The sequence below is a fragment of the Cyprinodon tularosa genome, unplaced genomic scaffold (assembly GCF_016077235.1).
Source record: "Cyprinodon tularosa strain WSP-4 unplaced genomic scaffold, ASM1607723v1 ctg277, whole genome shotgun sequence".
Classification (NCBI taxonomy): domain Eukaryota; kingdom Metazoa; phylum Chordata; class Actinopteri; order Cyprinodontiformes; family Cyprinodontidae; genus Cyprinodon; species Cyprinodon tularosa.
In genome coordinates this window covers 370,564-386,670 of record NW_024038982.1, presented here as the reverse complement: position 1 = coordinate 386,670, position 16,107 = coordinate 370,564, and positions in this window count along the sequence as shown.

Below are 16,107 nucleotides of genomic sequence, written 5' to 3'. Positions count from 1 at the left end.
AGAGAAATTTTAATAGAATGGACATACATTATTTGTTCTAGGTTGTGTCCCTCTCTTCTTGTTGTTTTCCTCTCTATGTTTTTTACTCAGCTGACTTTTCATGCTGTGTCAAAAGGAATGACAATTTTTTCCAAGCACTAAGCTCACTTAGCTGATTGCTCCTTCCTGTGTTTCCAAAAAGGTGACGGCAAAAGTAAATAACCCAGTCCTTCTTTTCACTATAGACAAGCCATGATCTGCTTATCTGTTCTCCATTTTTCATTTGAATAAAATAATAGCTGGAAATAAATCTGCGCCTGTTTCGATTTTTTGGAAAGATCCTGTCCTTCACCTGGAGTGGTCCTCTCCGCAGTATTGACCTGCGTGCTCGATCAGACAGCTTCTTTGGCCAGAGTGCTGAGTCATATTTCAGAAGTACACTACTCTCTAGCTGAGTGGATGATGCTGGACTCTCGCAGTCTGGTGGAACAACATCAATATGAAAGCTTGGCTGGAAATTCCGTAATTTTCTCTGTTGCAGCCTATCTCTGTCTCATACTGAAAACAGTCACATATAAAACACAGTATAAGTATATTTACTCAATTGCTAAAGTAGAAATTTGAGAATGTCATGGAACTTGAATTTTGTCTATGTCATTGTAAGTCACATATATATGATAAATGTCACAGGGCACATACAAATATGACAATAGCTTAAACTACTGAACAGTAAATTATTTAATCTATAATTTACTCCACCCTCAACATCCATAGCTGTACACAATAACACACATTAAAGCAATGTTAATACAAAACTGTAGCTAATACGGAGACGTTGGTAATAACTTCCTTATGTTTTTTAATGAATAACTTAGATTATTAAGGACTAAAACACCTAAAACTAAAAGCTTGAGGTTTTCCTGAAGTTTAACATGAAAAAACACCAAAGACACCTAAATAGATTTTTCATCGTTTATTGCAAAATACGCATCTTCCAGAAGTACACTGCTTACTAGCTGAGTGGATGATGCTGGACTAGCAAATACAAATGAAATTCAAAACTTACTTTAAAATGACCCATTTTCAATAAGGTCAAACAATACTTATCAATACAGAGAGGACGTCCCCTACGACGGTTTAATACGCACCAGTAGTTCATCTACACACGACAGACCCTCCTCCACAGGTGCCAACGTCACCGCTGAGATTGCTGCTGCTGCTGATGTTAGCTGCTGCCGCAGTGAAGAAGCCGAAATCAGTCATTGTCGGTAACTTTGAAAGCAGCTTCCTGCGCTCCTCCTTTTTTCTCTGCTTTTCAGCACTGCTAGGGTAGCTTCGTTTCATCTTTCTTTTCTTTTCCTCTCTGCTCTTCTCTGCTTGTCTTGTCTCTGTGTGCAGTCTGTTTACAATTGGTTTGCTTCATGGGTCTGGACCTTTTCTGTACATGCGCGGCAAATGGACCGATCCAATGTGTTGGACACTCAAGAGGGGGACCCCAAGACACACTTAATATAAGCATTCTAATGCAAAAAGAATTTTATCAAAACCATAATTAATGTACACAAAAAAGTAATAGCTATGTTAACCATACATTTAAAATAAGTTTTATGGGGCCTCCAAGGAACTTGGGGCCCTAGGAAACTGCCTATGTTTGCCTAATGGTAAGACCGCCCCTGCTTGTATCTTTTACTGGTAAACATCAAATATCACAACTAAAATTACTTTATAAACATCATCATAAAGACTGGATTTAAGACCGTTCTTCTAATGTGACATTTTGTTTTCCAAATATAGGTCAAGCTGATAGCTTAGTTAAAAAAAGGTCTGGAAAAAACTAAAACCTAGCAGGGGGATAAACAAGATGGGGCATGATGATGCAGATGGCTAAGTCAGAGCTAGGATTTCTATGAGGAGGTTTGTAAGAAGAAATTAGTCGTTAAGAAGGAAAAGGAAAGGAGGTGTAGCTGTGTAAAATCAGCTAATGATGAGCCCTGGAGAAGATAAAGGCGAGTTGATTGTGCTTCTTTCTCTGGTGAACAGAGATAAGGATCATTGATGTCGGAGGGACAATACCACAGGAGACAGATAGACTGCTCAGACCCTCCCCTCATCAGACAGCGTGACTTTGTTCTGAAGAGACGGCATGCTAAGTGTTGGACAGGAAATCAAAGAGCAGTCTTTACGCAGATCAGTGCACGTCTTTGGTCCACAGCCAGTTTGTGACTACAGATGTGTATGTGTTGGTGTATAGCCAGGTTTTTGTTACCTTGTGGGGACAGTGTAAGGCTAACTTCCCAGGAATATGCTACTTTGTGGGGCCTCACAGGTACTTTTGGGGACCAGTTAACTGATCCCCATGGAAAACTGTTCTGATCTTGGGTTGGGAGTTAAGTTTAGGCATAAGGTATGAACTGAGTTTAGGTGCGGTATATGTTGGTAATGGTTAGGCTTAGGGTCTGGGTTAGTCCATAGAAATGGATGGGAAATAATTGAAAGTCAATACTAGGACCTCTTGAAGATTGTTGGACATATGTGCGTGTGTGTGTGAGGTGGGTCTTGGGGAGGATAAGTAGCTAAACAATGAGAACCTTCAAAACAGGATCCCTCTGTTTCCTGATGCCCCTTTAAACACACACACACACACACAAACAGATCCCTTTAAAATGTGTCTTACAAACTTTATCTGTGCAGTATGTTGTGTCTCAGAAAAACTCAGACTAGATCCCATTACTAACACAGAATGTGCATTAACATGCATATATCTTTAAGGACAACCTCCGATCTATAATGTTTTCACCATAATTACAAACAGCAAGGCCTAGGCTAGCACAAAGTGTGCAAAAAGTGTGCATCAGCATCTACAACACATACACGGAAAGCTTACAGGGAGGGAGTTAGCTCGCTGCACACATCAGTAAAAGCACACCTGTTCCAGCTGCTGTTTTCAAGTGACCAAGGGATATAAGATTATTTGTGCTTCGTTCAGTTTTTCCTGCAGCCTGTCATCCTCAATCCCACACTTGTTTATCGTTCCCATGGTCACTTATTGTTCGTTCTCTTCCCTTATCACATCTCTTTATTTCACTTTACTGTGTTTTGTCTTTTTCTAAATCTTGTTATCTCCTATCTGTGGTGGTGCAGCGGTGCAAAACACAGCTATGAAAAACAGAAAAAAACAACATAAATCCAAGAAATGTTTTAAAGAAAACAGTTTAAATTCTGAAAAGAAATCCCACAGTTTGTTTTCTGAACGATCTTGTGACTTAGAATTTTTGTCTGTTTTGTTGTTTTCTTTTTTTACAGCACTTTTAACGATCCATCTGTTTTTCATTGTGTTGCAGTTTTACTTGAAAATGTACACACATTCTCTGAAAATATGCCTCATATTATCAGAACTCTGCACACAATTAAAGAACACAAACTTCTCAATTCTCCTGCCAAATGAAAAATAAATTTCAAAATAATATGGGTCCCTCTCAGAATACTATTTTGTTTGCAAATGGCACACAAGAACCTTTAAATTAATAAACAATTGTGAGCGCAATGTGAAGATTTAAACACTGTGATGATTCGAAATCCCCAATCACGTCTTACACTTGTTTCACATGACTCTTGCAGATATTACATAAGTGTGTTTTACTTTTTAATAATACTTGAATTTAATTAATCTATTAATCTCTCTCTCTCTCTCTCTCTCTCTCTCTCTCTGTATATATATATATATATATATATATATATATATATATATATATATATATACACATGCTCAGTGCATAAGAAATGTGTGAAGTTTTTTGAAAAAAGCTTATTTAGAACTAATATTAGAGACAATATGAGGAATTGTGTTTGTAGTTATACAGACCTGGTTCAAGGGATTGATGCACAAGTTACATTTCTCTCCAATGCACTCTTCAATGCCTGATTTAAGACACAGAAAATTGATTGACAAAACTCAAAGCAAAAGAACATTTGTATACATTAATGCTCTTCAGGATGTTATTCAATCAAAATTGTCTTTTTTATCTCTATTATGACCATTATTACCTGTCAGGACTTCCTGAATAAATAGTGCAGGCAAATTTATGGTTTTTTTTGGTAGAGTGATGGCAAAATTAAACAGTCACATTTGTGTGGGTGGAATAAAAACACACAGCCCAGAGTCCTCCTTAAGTCTGATCATGATCGAAAACGTCGATCATGATCCTGGATGAGGCAGCTCATCCAGAAGGAGCTGCCTGGATGAGGCAGCTCCTTCTAATTATATAAATTTTCACATACCTAGGAAATCTGGGCAAAGAGGAGGAGTAGCAACAAGCTTTCAGTCTGACTTACTGATTACTCCAAAGCAGTTAATAATTACAACTCTTTTGAACATTTAACCCTTAGTTTCCCTCATCCAAATTGCAAAGCAAGAAAACCTCTTATTTTTGTAATTTTGTATCGTCCACCATGTCCTTACCTGGAATTTTCTGATGAGTTTTCAGAATTCCTTTCTGATTTGGTATTAAATACTGACAGGGTCATCATAGTGGGGGATTTTAACATCCATGCTGACATTGAAGGTGATAGCTTAAGAGCAGCCTTTAACGCTATCTTAGATGCTATTGACTTTGTTCAAAATGTGAATAGTCCCACACATTCTCATCTTCATACTTTGGACTTTGTGCTGACATATGGCATAGAATGTGAAGAAATAACAGTATTTCCTTAGAACCTTGTCCTCTCTGACCACTTTTTAATAGCCTTAAGGATTACTTTATCAGAGTTCTCCTCCCCCAAAAGAAGGTTTCACTTTAGCAGATCATTATCAGAAAGTGCAGTTATAAATTTTAAAGAATCTGTTCAACTTTCTCTCTCCACTTTGTCACTGAGCAGTGCTGCAGAGTGCAAAAGCTTAGTTTACTCCCTTTCATAGGTTGATGATTTTGTTGATGGGGTTGCTAGTTCTCTGCGTACTGCCTTAGACAACGCAGCCCCTTTGAAAATGAAAAACGTTAAAAATAGAACACTTTGAAGCAAAATGCTAGGAAACTGGAGAGAAAAATTGCGCTCCTTAGGCCTACGGTAATCCTATCTAGTCTGGAAAAATGTTTACTGCTGTATAAGTGGACACTTTGTAAAGCAAGTGCAGCATATTTCTCCTCATTAATAGAGAAGAATAAGAATAATCCTAGATATTTTTTTTATTACAGTTGCCAAACTCACCCAGAGCCATAGCTCTGTTTAACTGTCCATTCCACCTGCTCTTAGCAGTAATGATTTTATGGAATTCTTTATAAATAAGATTGATCTTATTAAAAATAAGATCATTAGCACTCCTCTATCTACGATTGGTTTATCTCTGGAAGGCGAGGCAGGATCTGAGGTAGCCATAGAATCTGAACTGGGTTTAGACTGCTTTGATCCAGTTGAACTTTCAGAGTTAGCATAGTTATTGCCTTCATCAAGTCTTCAACTTGTATGTTAGATCCAGTTCCAACCAGGTTATTTAAGGAGGTTTTCCCTTTGATCTCCTCCTCCATTTTAGATGTGATTAATCTATCTCTGTTACAAGGATATGTACCGAAGGCTTTTAAGGTTGCTGTAATTAAACCTTTGCTTAAGAAACCATCTCTTGACCCAGATGACTTGGTCAATTATAGACCTATATCCAATCTTCCTTTCTTATCTAAAGTTCTCGAGAAAGTAGTTGCCTGTGTGACCACTTACACCATAATGAACTTTTTAAAGAGTTTCAGTCTGGCTTTAGAGCTCATCATGGCTATGAAACAGCTCTGGTGAAAGTCACTATTGATATTGTCATGGCCTCAGATAATGGACTTGTATCTGTACTTGTCCTGTTAGTCTCAGTGTTGTATTTGATACGGTTGATCATATATTATTTTAGAAAGATTTGAGAATTTTTAGAAATTGAAGGAACAGTACTAGACTGGTTTAAATCTTATCAATCTGACCGATTTCAGTTTGTTCAGGTTAATGGCAAATCTTCCTCATGCTCAAAGGTTACCTATGGAGTACCACAGGGATCAGTGCTAGGACCAATTCTCTTTACTATATGTACAGTATATATATATATGCCTATTATATTAATTACAAGAATGTATTGATGGCATAAAAACCTGGATGACTCTTAACTTTCTGCTCCTGAATGCAGACAAAACAGAAGTTATATTCTTTGGACCAGAGAAAAAAAAGCTGATTAATCTGCTAGCATCTTACACCCTACAGTTATGTGCTGGATTGTCTCTTTGCACAGTCTGCACATGGGGTCTTGTCCAATGTGGTAAATTTGGGCCTCTTTTGCTTTGGTGCTCACGGCCTGTTCCTGTGCAGCCATGATTAGCTCTTCTGTGCTGTCCTTCAGTCTGGCTTTGTCTAGCCATTGGTAGGATTTCCTGATACCTCTAGCACTTCATCTTTTATTCCCATTGTCTAAGACATTCACTGAACACATCATCTGTTGGAGACTTGTCCTTGATGTACTTATGGATCTTGGATGTTTTATCCTGAATAGTGGCTCTCATGCTCACAGGTCCTCAGTCTCCTTCCTTTCAGCTAGTGTACCCTCTCAGTCTGCTGGATTTGGGGTAGTACCCTCCGTGCATTGTTAGGAGCTTTCGTGTCTTAGCACCCGTGGCCTGCATCTCATCCTTTGGCCAGCTTATTATTCCTGCAGGGCATCTGATTACTGGTAGAGCATAGCTGTTTATTGCTCAAGACTGTTTGCCATTGAGCTGGCTTCTTAGGACCTGCCTTACTCATTGAAGGTATTTGGCCGTAGCCGCTTTCCTTGTCACCTCTTCAAGGTTGCCATTTGCTTGTGGGATTCTGAGGTACTTGTAACTGTCCTCAATGTCTGCTATTGTTTCTTCTGGGAATGAGATCCCCTCTGTGTGGACTATCTTCTATCTCTTAGTCATCATCCGACCACACTTCTCTAGTCCGAATGACATCCTGATGTCTGTGCTGTTGATCTGGGGGATATGGATCAGTGAGTCAATGTCTCGCTCATTCTTAGCATACAGCTTGATGTCCATGTAGAGGAGGTGACTGATGGTGGCCTCGTTCCTGAGTCAGTGTCCGTAGCCAGTCTCGTAGATTATTTGGCTGAGGGGGTTCAGGCCTATGTAGAACAGCAGCAGGGATAGCGCATCTCCTTGGTATATGCCACATTTGATTGAGACTTGTGCAAGTGTCTTGCCATTGGCTTCAAGGTTGGTTTTCCACAACCTTATTGAGTTTGCAATGAAGGCTCTTAGGGTCCTATTGATGTTGTATAGCTTCAAAGATCCAATGATTGAAGTATGTGGCACTGAGTGATAGGCTTTCTTGTAATCAATCCAGGCAGTGCTCAGGTTAGTGTTTCGGGTTCTGCAGTCTCGAGCGACTGTTCTGTCTACCAGGAGCTGGTGTCTGGCACCTCTGATAGTTTTACCAATTCCCTTCAGAGCTGTGCTCATGTATTGTTCCATGTGCCCGCTTATCTTAGCCGCTATGATCACGGCGGGTAGGTGGATGGAACTGTACCTTTTAAGGGGTCCTTCAAGATCAGGATTTGGCACCCTTTGGTTAGCCATTCAGGGAGGTTCCCATCTCTCACAGCTGGTTCATTTGTGCTGCCAAGCGTTCATGGATGAGTGAGAAAGTTCTTCATGCCTGAGACTCTTTGTTGAATGTCTGCCACTGTGATGGTGACTGGATTCTGTTCAGGGAGGTTGCTGAGGTCCTCTCTCAAAGCCACCAACCACTGTGCATCACATTTGTGTGTTGCCTCCTTCTCGCATATGGCTTTCCAGTACTGTTCTGTTTCCAGCCTTGGTGGGGCTGTTCTAGTATTGCTCCCATTATCCATCTGGCTTCATTGTCTCTCATGTACCTCTTTAGGTGGCTGGCCAAGGCTTGGAGCCTTTGTTTGGCAGATTCTATTGCTTTAGGTATGAGTATCAGGTTGTACCTCTTGGCTACTTGCTTTTTCATCGCACCTCTGTCAATTGACTAACTTCTCTCCTTGTTGCCTTAATATTAGCCTTAGTTAATGGTTGAGATTGTACTAAATTAAAGCACTGTAGGTTCCATGGTTTGTACCTTCTGTCAACAGCTCAGTTATATGTGTTTTTTAAAAGCTGAAGAAAAAAATATTTTTCTCTTTACTTGTAAAAGAAGTAAAACACTTGAAGCTCCTTTGTTATAATCAGACAGCTCTTTTTGATAGAACACACATCAAAAGAGTTCAACAAAATGAAAAAAAATATATCTTGCACCCTTCTGTGGCCATTTTTTATCCGTGTAGAAGTGTCTGCATGTTCATTTTAGTTTGCAGCTACTGCTCCATGTCTTTACTGTAAAGGCTTTCAACACCCTTTTCTCTATTTTATAACTATTATTATCCCCTTTAGGTTTGCAGGCTGTTCAACCGCAGGACTCCCACAAGCACTTGATGCATGCACCACAGGCTGAAAACAAAGTCACTTTTCTTATTTTTTTCCCTCATCGGTTCCTTCACTTTTGCCATCTGCTGCTAGGAGACATTTGCTCTAAAACCAACTGTTTCAAAAAAAAAAAAAAAAAAAAAAAAGTTTAATAGACAGAACCTGGGGTGTATCTACAGGGTTTGAACATGGTTTGTTGAGAGCTGTCAGTCTTCTAGATTGCTTTGCTTCCATCTCCTCCTTCCTCCCTTTTCTTGCATCAGCAGTTGAGGCAGTCAGTGGAGTGATACATGGACAGCTAGTCATTAAGCTGTCAGAAGAGAGTCTATAGAGCAAAACTCTGCTGGCAGGGATGAATGTACAAAATTCACTTTTCGTATAAATCAACTGTCAGCTATCCTTCCTATTTTTTTAAAAGCCATTCATATGTTAAAATCACATACTGGGCTGGACAAATGTGGGTTCAATGAGTCACATGTAAGTATTGTTATTATGTAGTTGTAGTTTGAAACCCATGAAAAAAAATGTTTCTTTTAAGCAGGAAACTGCAATAGACGTTTAACGAAGTTGAGGTAAATAAAGCAGCCGCACATTTAATGACTTTATCCAGATAATCTTTTCCCCAATCTAAAAATGGCACACAACCAAGATGTAAACACCCATGCAACCCTGAGGGCCTTCATCATGTCTGAGCTCGCCTTCCTGCTTGGCATTAATCCATGACACTTCTTGTCTTAGATTTATGTGTCTGTGTTTGTTACAGTGGTTTGGGACATGTTTTTAGTGGATGCAATGTGAGGCGGAATTGAAGTTCATGTGAAATTGAATGCGGTGATAACAAACATGTCTGAAGGTTGTGTTTTTTAAGGCAGGGATTAATTTAGTCCAACAGCCAGAGAACCAACTTCTCAAAATTTGTGAAGAGTTCACACCTGTTGGAGCTTGTAGAGGCATTGATATGTTAGTGAAGGGTGTGTTTGTGTCGGTCTGCTTACATGCAAGAGTTTAGATCTGCAGCTGTAGAGGTGCTGAGGGTGGGCAGGAGTAACAGCTGTTTGGGGGTCTTTCAGTTGTTGCTTGTACCTTCTGAGTGAACACAGAGGACACACAATTTTATTCTGCATCAAACTTATCATGACATACATTTACTTATACTAAATAAATCTGAAATGTAAGACTCCGTTTTTATTTCTTTGTCCTGGAAACTCCTTTCATACTCCTCTTATATTCTGATCAATAAATTGTTTTCATCATTGCGAGTCAGTGATGACTCCTTGAAAGATCCCACCTTTACTGGAAAATCCTCTGCAGCAAATACGTGCAATAAAATCATTTCACAACACTTGTGAAATAAATTTTTTTTCTGGTGTTGTCAAAGAACAATGCTGGCTGTACTTTAGCTGTGATGCAACATTTAAGTACTATCACATAATGTTTGAGATGTAGATCGAATAAAGACATTTAGTTCAGCTGTTTAATTACCATAACATGTAAAGATACAGGTAAATGGGTGTAAAAAGTACAAATGAATGTGTTATGATCTGCCATTTTGGTATTTTTGGTTCTGTTTATTTTTCACTTTGGGTTTTCAGTTAGGCTTGGATTTATGTTATTCTGTTTTTACTGTTAAGACTTATCTTTTTTAATTACTTCTTAGTCTTACTGTTCCTGCTTGGTGTTAGTTTTAATAATCTCATATTCAGCATACTTAGTCTTTGCTCTAGTTTTATGGCATTCACTGTTTACAGTTATCTTTAAGTTATATTTCCCAGATACTCTCCATTGTCCCCTGGTGTCACCTTCCCTTGGTTTTCTTCTAGATACTTCTATTCACACCTGCTCCATATAATCTCATTAGCCCATTCTTTGTTTGTTTCTCATATATGCACCACCTATGCAGTTCCTAATTTTTGGTTTCTTGTTGTTACTTTGCTCCCTGTGTGTTTTTCTCCCTGGCGTTTCCTAGTTTTTTGGTTTTCTGTATTTTGTATTTTTGCCTCTGTTGCCTTTGGAACTTAATTAAATCTGCAAGAACACATTTCTGCCTCCTCATCTCTGCAATTGGGTCTTCAACCAACCTTTAATGACTTCTATTTTAGTGATCTGTAATTTTCATTTTCCTTGAGATATAAATGTATGTTACACAAACGTCCAATTTCTTCATCTAGTCTTTAGTGCGTGAAAGACATACCAAGTCAGTAATCCACCTTAAACATGTCTAAAGATCTTAATTAATCAAGAAATGACTACTAGAAAATATAAATTTCCCAAAGCTGTCAATCTCTACAGTTAGAGGAATAAATGAACAACTCTGAACAATGAGGCTGTGGCAAGCAAGGCTGAAACAGGTCACACATCCCCTTTATGCTCACTGCTAAGTGGAGGATTTATGGTGCTGTGGGCCTGTTACAGGCCCTGCGAATTCTGTTAGAGAATTGCAGAGTTTTGAAACATACATAAACATGGATTTTCATGGGTCTTTCATCAGGATAATGATCCCAAAAAAAAAAAGCCCAAAAAGGGCAGAAGTAGTTCATCCGATTCAAGGTCCAGCTTCTTTGTTTCCATCTCAGTACATTATGAGCTAATTTTCTGAAATGTTGGAGAATGCTGAGCCAAGTTGGACTGGGAAATGATTGTTGTACATATTCTCAGCAACAGAGGTAGTAAGTGTGGCTCATAAGATTTTGTTATGTTTATTTCTTATAGTGGTATTTCCTTACATGTAGAATGTACTCGAATTAAGTTTTGAAAAAAAAATATAGTTGCTAGATCATATTTTAGGTGGATACAAATTTTGATGTTTCTGATTCAAAATAAGTCATAGAAATGGACCCAAATGAATTCAACAAATGCACAAAGGTTCCCTTAAATCAGTTTCAAACCTGTCATCACAAACTGACCATGAATGTATCTGTTGCAATTTATCCTAAAATCATCAGGTCTTTTCAAGAAAATCACAAACAATGCTTCCCCCTACTGGTCATACATGTTTCCAATCAGCAGGCTTTGATCTGAATTCTCCAGTCTGTCTGTAAAACCTTTCGTGACTGTGAATCATTTGACTGTTACGTAATATAATCTGTTTTTGTAGAACATGCCTTTATGTCACATTGTCTGGGTGATGACAGCCTGTTAGAACAACTGTCCTCACTACCAGTTCTACTGGCTCACCTTGCCTCATTGAAAGCTAAAAACAAGTAGAGCCATGGAGCAGCCTTACCAAATCTGTCTTTTCTGCTGGTGGTTTCACGTGTCTCAAGTTGCTTCCTGCTACAGAGCAAAACAGGCTGATTAAATTTGAACCCCGTGGCACATTTATCTGTTTCAACAGCTTCTGATGTATTTAAATTATCAGTGAAATGCTTGTTTTTACATGCAGACCGGTATGACTTTCTTAGACAGAGCTTTAATTTTCCATGACAAGTGTGTTATGTTGCACCATATTCTGTTTACAGTCAATCACCATGGGATGATTTTAAACAAAAGGAAACAGTTGTGATTTCTGGTTTTTGGGTAAGGATAATAACACCACAGAGTATTTAATGTAGAAAATCCTTTTAGCTTTTATAAAGAAGCTGGTAATGCTGCTGATACGATTCAGACTGATGGTTATTTTTTATATTTTACTCAATAAGTGGTTTTACTTTTTTTTAATCGGTTTATTAGTACTGATTTGTAGCTACAGTTATATAGGGAATCAGAAAAATCCCCCCAACCGAACAAAACATTTCTTTATTTTGGGAGGGGGTGGGAGTTGTATACTTCGTATGCTTTTTAAAAAGTTTAAAATTGTATACAACTCCTAAAATGACATTAATTTGATCTGTTTTTTGTTTATACCTTTGCATAAAAATGGGAAAGGCCAAAACCAAGATCAAACAAAGCTTAAATACATAAGATTACAATAAGACACAATAGACCTATCATCACTCAAGTACTGTCTCTTTAATTAAAAAAATACAAAATGGTGCAATGGATGTTTGGTTGATAAGATTTTAAATTGTTGTACTACCGCTGAAAGCTCTTTATCTCATAGATGTAAAAAAAAAAATCAGATGCATGCATATTGATGCATGAATATTTTTATCTTATCTTGTGTGGTTGAATGTATATATATATATATATATATATATATATATATATATATACAGTATATATATATATATATATATATATATATATATATATATATATATATATATACTGTATATATATATATATATACAGTATATATATATATATATATATATATATATATATATATATATATATATATATATATATATATATATATATATATATATATATATATATATATATATATATATATATATATAAAACTGTAACTGGAGTAATGTACCAAAAGTAATTTCCCTCTGGGATTATTAAAGTATGTTGGCAGTGCTGAAAACCCATGTAGCTAAGCCAAGAAACCCAATCCAACTTCACCAATTCTGTCAGAATGCAAAGGTCCAAGTTTCAGCAAGCAAATGTAAGATGTTCGTGCAAAGTTCTCAAAAGATTCAACCGAAATCATACTATTTAAACAGCAACTATACCAAATTCTACACAAAACCTATGTGAATCCCTGAAGGAAATAAAAAGCAGATCTTCGATTGTTCTAGCATTTAGCAAAGAAAAAGCTAGTAATGCTTATTTACCAAAAATGAGGCTTAATCTGATTAAAATGCAGATAATAACAGGAAAAATAAGGACAAGAGTATGTGTCTTATACTGTATCATATATAGAAAAATTTGGTTTGAACTGTATATGACAATTAGGAAGGGATTAGGGAAACTTGAGAAGTGCCAGTAGTAATTAGAAATATTCATAAAATCTAAATATAAATCATAAAAAGATGCATGTATGAAAAGCTTCCTTTGTATGGGCTGACGTGAGTTGGTGGCGCCATCTTGGGGCGGTTGATAGTTTTGCTCAATGTAATGTGTTGAGCAGGAACAGAATCAATTTTGATCAACTTTAACTCACGGAATATTAAAAACATTTTCACATTTTTTTTGTCGTTGTTTTTTTCTGAATACAAACAAATGGTTCAGTGCTTTTAAATTTTCTTAATCCAGTTAAGAGTAATAGAATATTCTGATAGGATGGATGTAAGCACAGTTTAGTGGGAAAAAGTATTCAACTATTTGCCCCATTTAAATAAACGCAGATCGATTGATACTCTGCTGCACTTTACTTTTATCTTTGCAAAGAGAGAACAGTTTATCATATGACCCGTATTGCACTGTAATCAGCCCTGTTCTGATTTGGACCACATTCGTTCCCCTTACTTAAAAGAATGGAAAGTAGTCAGAGTCAAAACAAATTACAGACACTTTGGCTAAACAGTAAGCAGGGGAATTGTGTGGTCTTGCAGGTGAAATTAACTGAGTGAAAATTTTTATAGTGAGTAAATAGCATAAATTAATATATGAAATAAGGGAAATCTAAATCTTTCGACAACACACAGCCACTCATAACTTTTCTATAATTTTTGTATTACTATAACAGTCCATGGATTCAAACAAAAATACGCTGCACAGTGCTTAGGCATCTTTCTTCTGTTCTGGTTAAAATAGCAGGTGAGGGTAGCAGGTCGACCTCCCCAAGATGGTACCTGTAATTTCTTTGCCGCGACAGTCAATGTTGGGTCTACTCTTATATGTATGTCTGTGCTTTTGGCAGCTAATCTGCACAGGGCAGCAACTTTTCTTTTTTAGCCATTTTCTAAGCCATATACCCACATAGTTCTAAAGGCATTATTTTATCATATAATTAGCCTATATGCCACTCGAAGAGGCCAACAAAAAGCATGGGTTGATATAGGACCTTTGATGCTTATGACTTTTGCTCTATTTATCACCTTAGAAATGCTGACATTGTTTTGCAGTTTTCAGTCTTTTATTGTTTTCTCTCATGACAACGTGAAAGCCTTATGCCAGAATGGTTAACTTTGAATATTAGAAAGATAAAATTAAAAGCCATTCAAGTGCTGTGCTGGAATTCCAAATAGAACACATAGACACATTCATGAAGGTATAAGGGAACGATTGACAGTGAAGACTTAGCTTAGAAATATATCCAAAAAGAGACAAAGAAAAACAGTAAGATGACTTTAAAGATGCAGATTGACATCATGTTAAATGGCTTCACTGAGAAAAAGCTAACCAATGATTGAAAAAGCTTTCAAAATTATTGTAATAACAACAAACTCACAGTAAACGACTTGAGAGAGAAAGGTTGTCGGGAAAGTAAATCTAAAGGAATAACAAAACACATAACTCTAAATAAAGACAACTAAAATGAATCAAAAAACCTCTAAAGAAGGGAGCAGACATCGTACAACAAAGAAACAAGACCCGAAATAAAAGATTCACAACAGGAACCACACTTTATACACTCTGAAAGGTGTGCAATACATCTGAATAATAAACAGATAATAAGCTCCATTATTTTATTGTAATTGTCTCTAGTTTACAAAAGGGGTATAGAGCTGTCATGCACACACTCCCATAAAATACAGTCTGCGCCAGTCAGTTTGAAAATCTAAATAAAATAATGTAGGGACAAAAATCCTTCATTCTTTAAAGAGTTAACATCAAAACATATCAGTAATCATATGTAATTTTCCACAGAGAAAAAAAATATTTAAGTAAAGTTAAGTTGAAAACCTGAATTTTTTTGCTAGCCCCTCATTATTATACTCCAAATATGTAATCTGTAATATGTATGTGCAAATAAGACAGACACACATTTCCAAACTTCATGGGTCAACACAAAATCCAAAATGTTTTCACATATTCAGAAGTCAAGCAGCACAAAGTGACCATTGCTCATCCAGAGCATCCTTCACTTTGATTTCTGAGACAATCTGAAAACACAAAGGCAGCTGTGAGCATAATTATGCAGCCTCACAAATTCTTTTGAAACAGAGAGAACAATGTGCTTCCAGCAAAGGCAACTGCTTATATTCACATTTATCTAGTTCTGGTTAATTCACCTCCTGATTTCCTAAGCTGTGTAAAATAAAAAAATAAACATATAGCATATCAGGTGTCTTCAAAAGGTGACAGTCAAATATCTGCATAAGGAAGCTTACTGCACATGCAACTTTGCTGTCGCTTGAGACAAAATAAGAAAGAGCATTTTTTTTGTATAAGAGTTTTAACCTATGTCAAAGGGGTTTGACTCACCCTGTTAACAGATTTCTGCATAGTCTAACACTGCTTCAGCCACAATGTCCATAAGATAATTTTACAGTTTAGGAAAAAAGAGGCAAAAGAGAGAAACTGTATCTTTAATATAAATGTGGGAGAACAGCCAATATTTATACATACAAGTTGACATACACCATCACAGGCATGAATGTCATACAAAGCTGGCTGGTTTAGTAATTTATTTAAACCATTCTTTTTGCAGGCTGGGATTAAAATTCAGCGTTGCAACATCATCAGACCAACTATACCCACTTACTCATGCAGGGTCATGGGGGAATTGCCCCTTATACCCAGCTCTCATTGAGAACATCCAGAGACAGACAGCCCTAGACCAGTCTCCAGACTATCACAAGGTGACATTTACACACACCCTCAAACCTAAGGGTGATCTAAGTCAGACTAATTAACCTATCATTCTTGTTTTTGTGGACCATGGAAGAGTACCCAGAGAGCACCCAAGCATGCAGGGAGAACA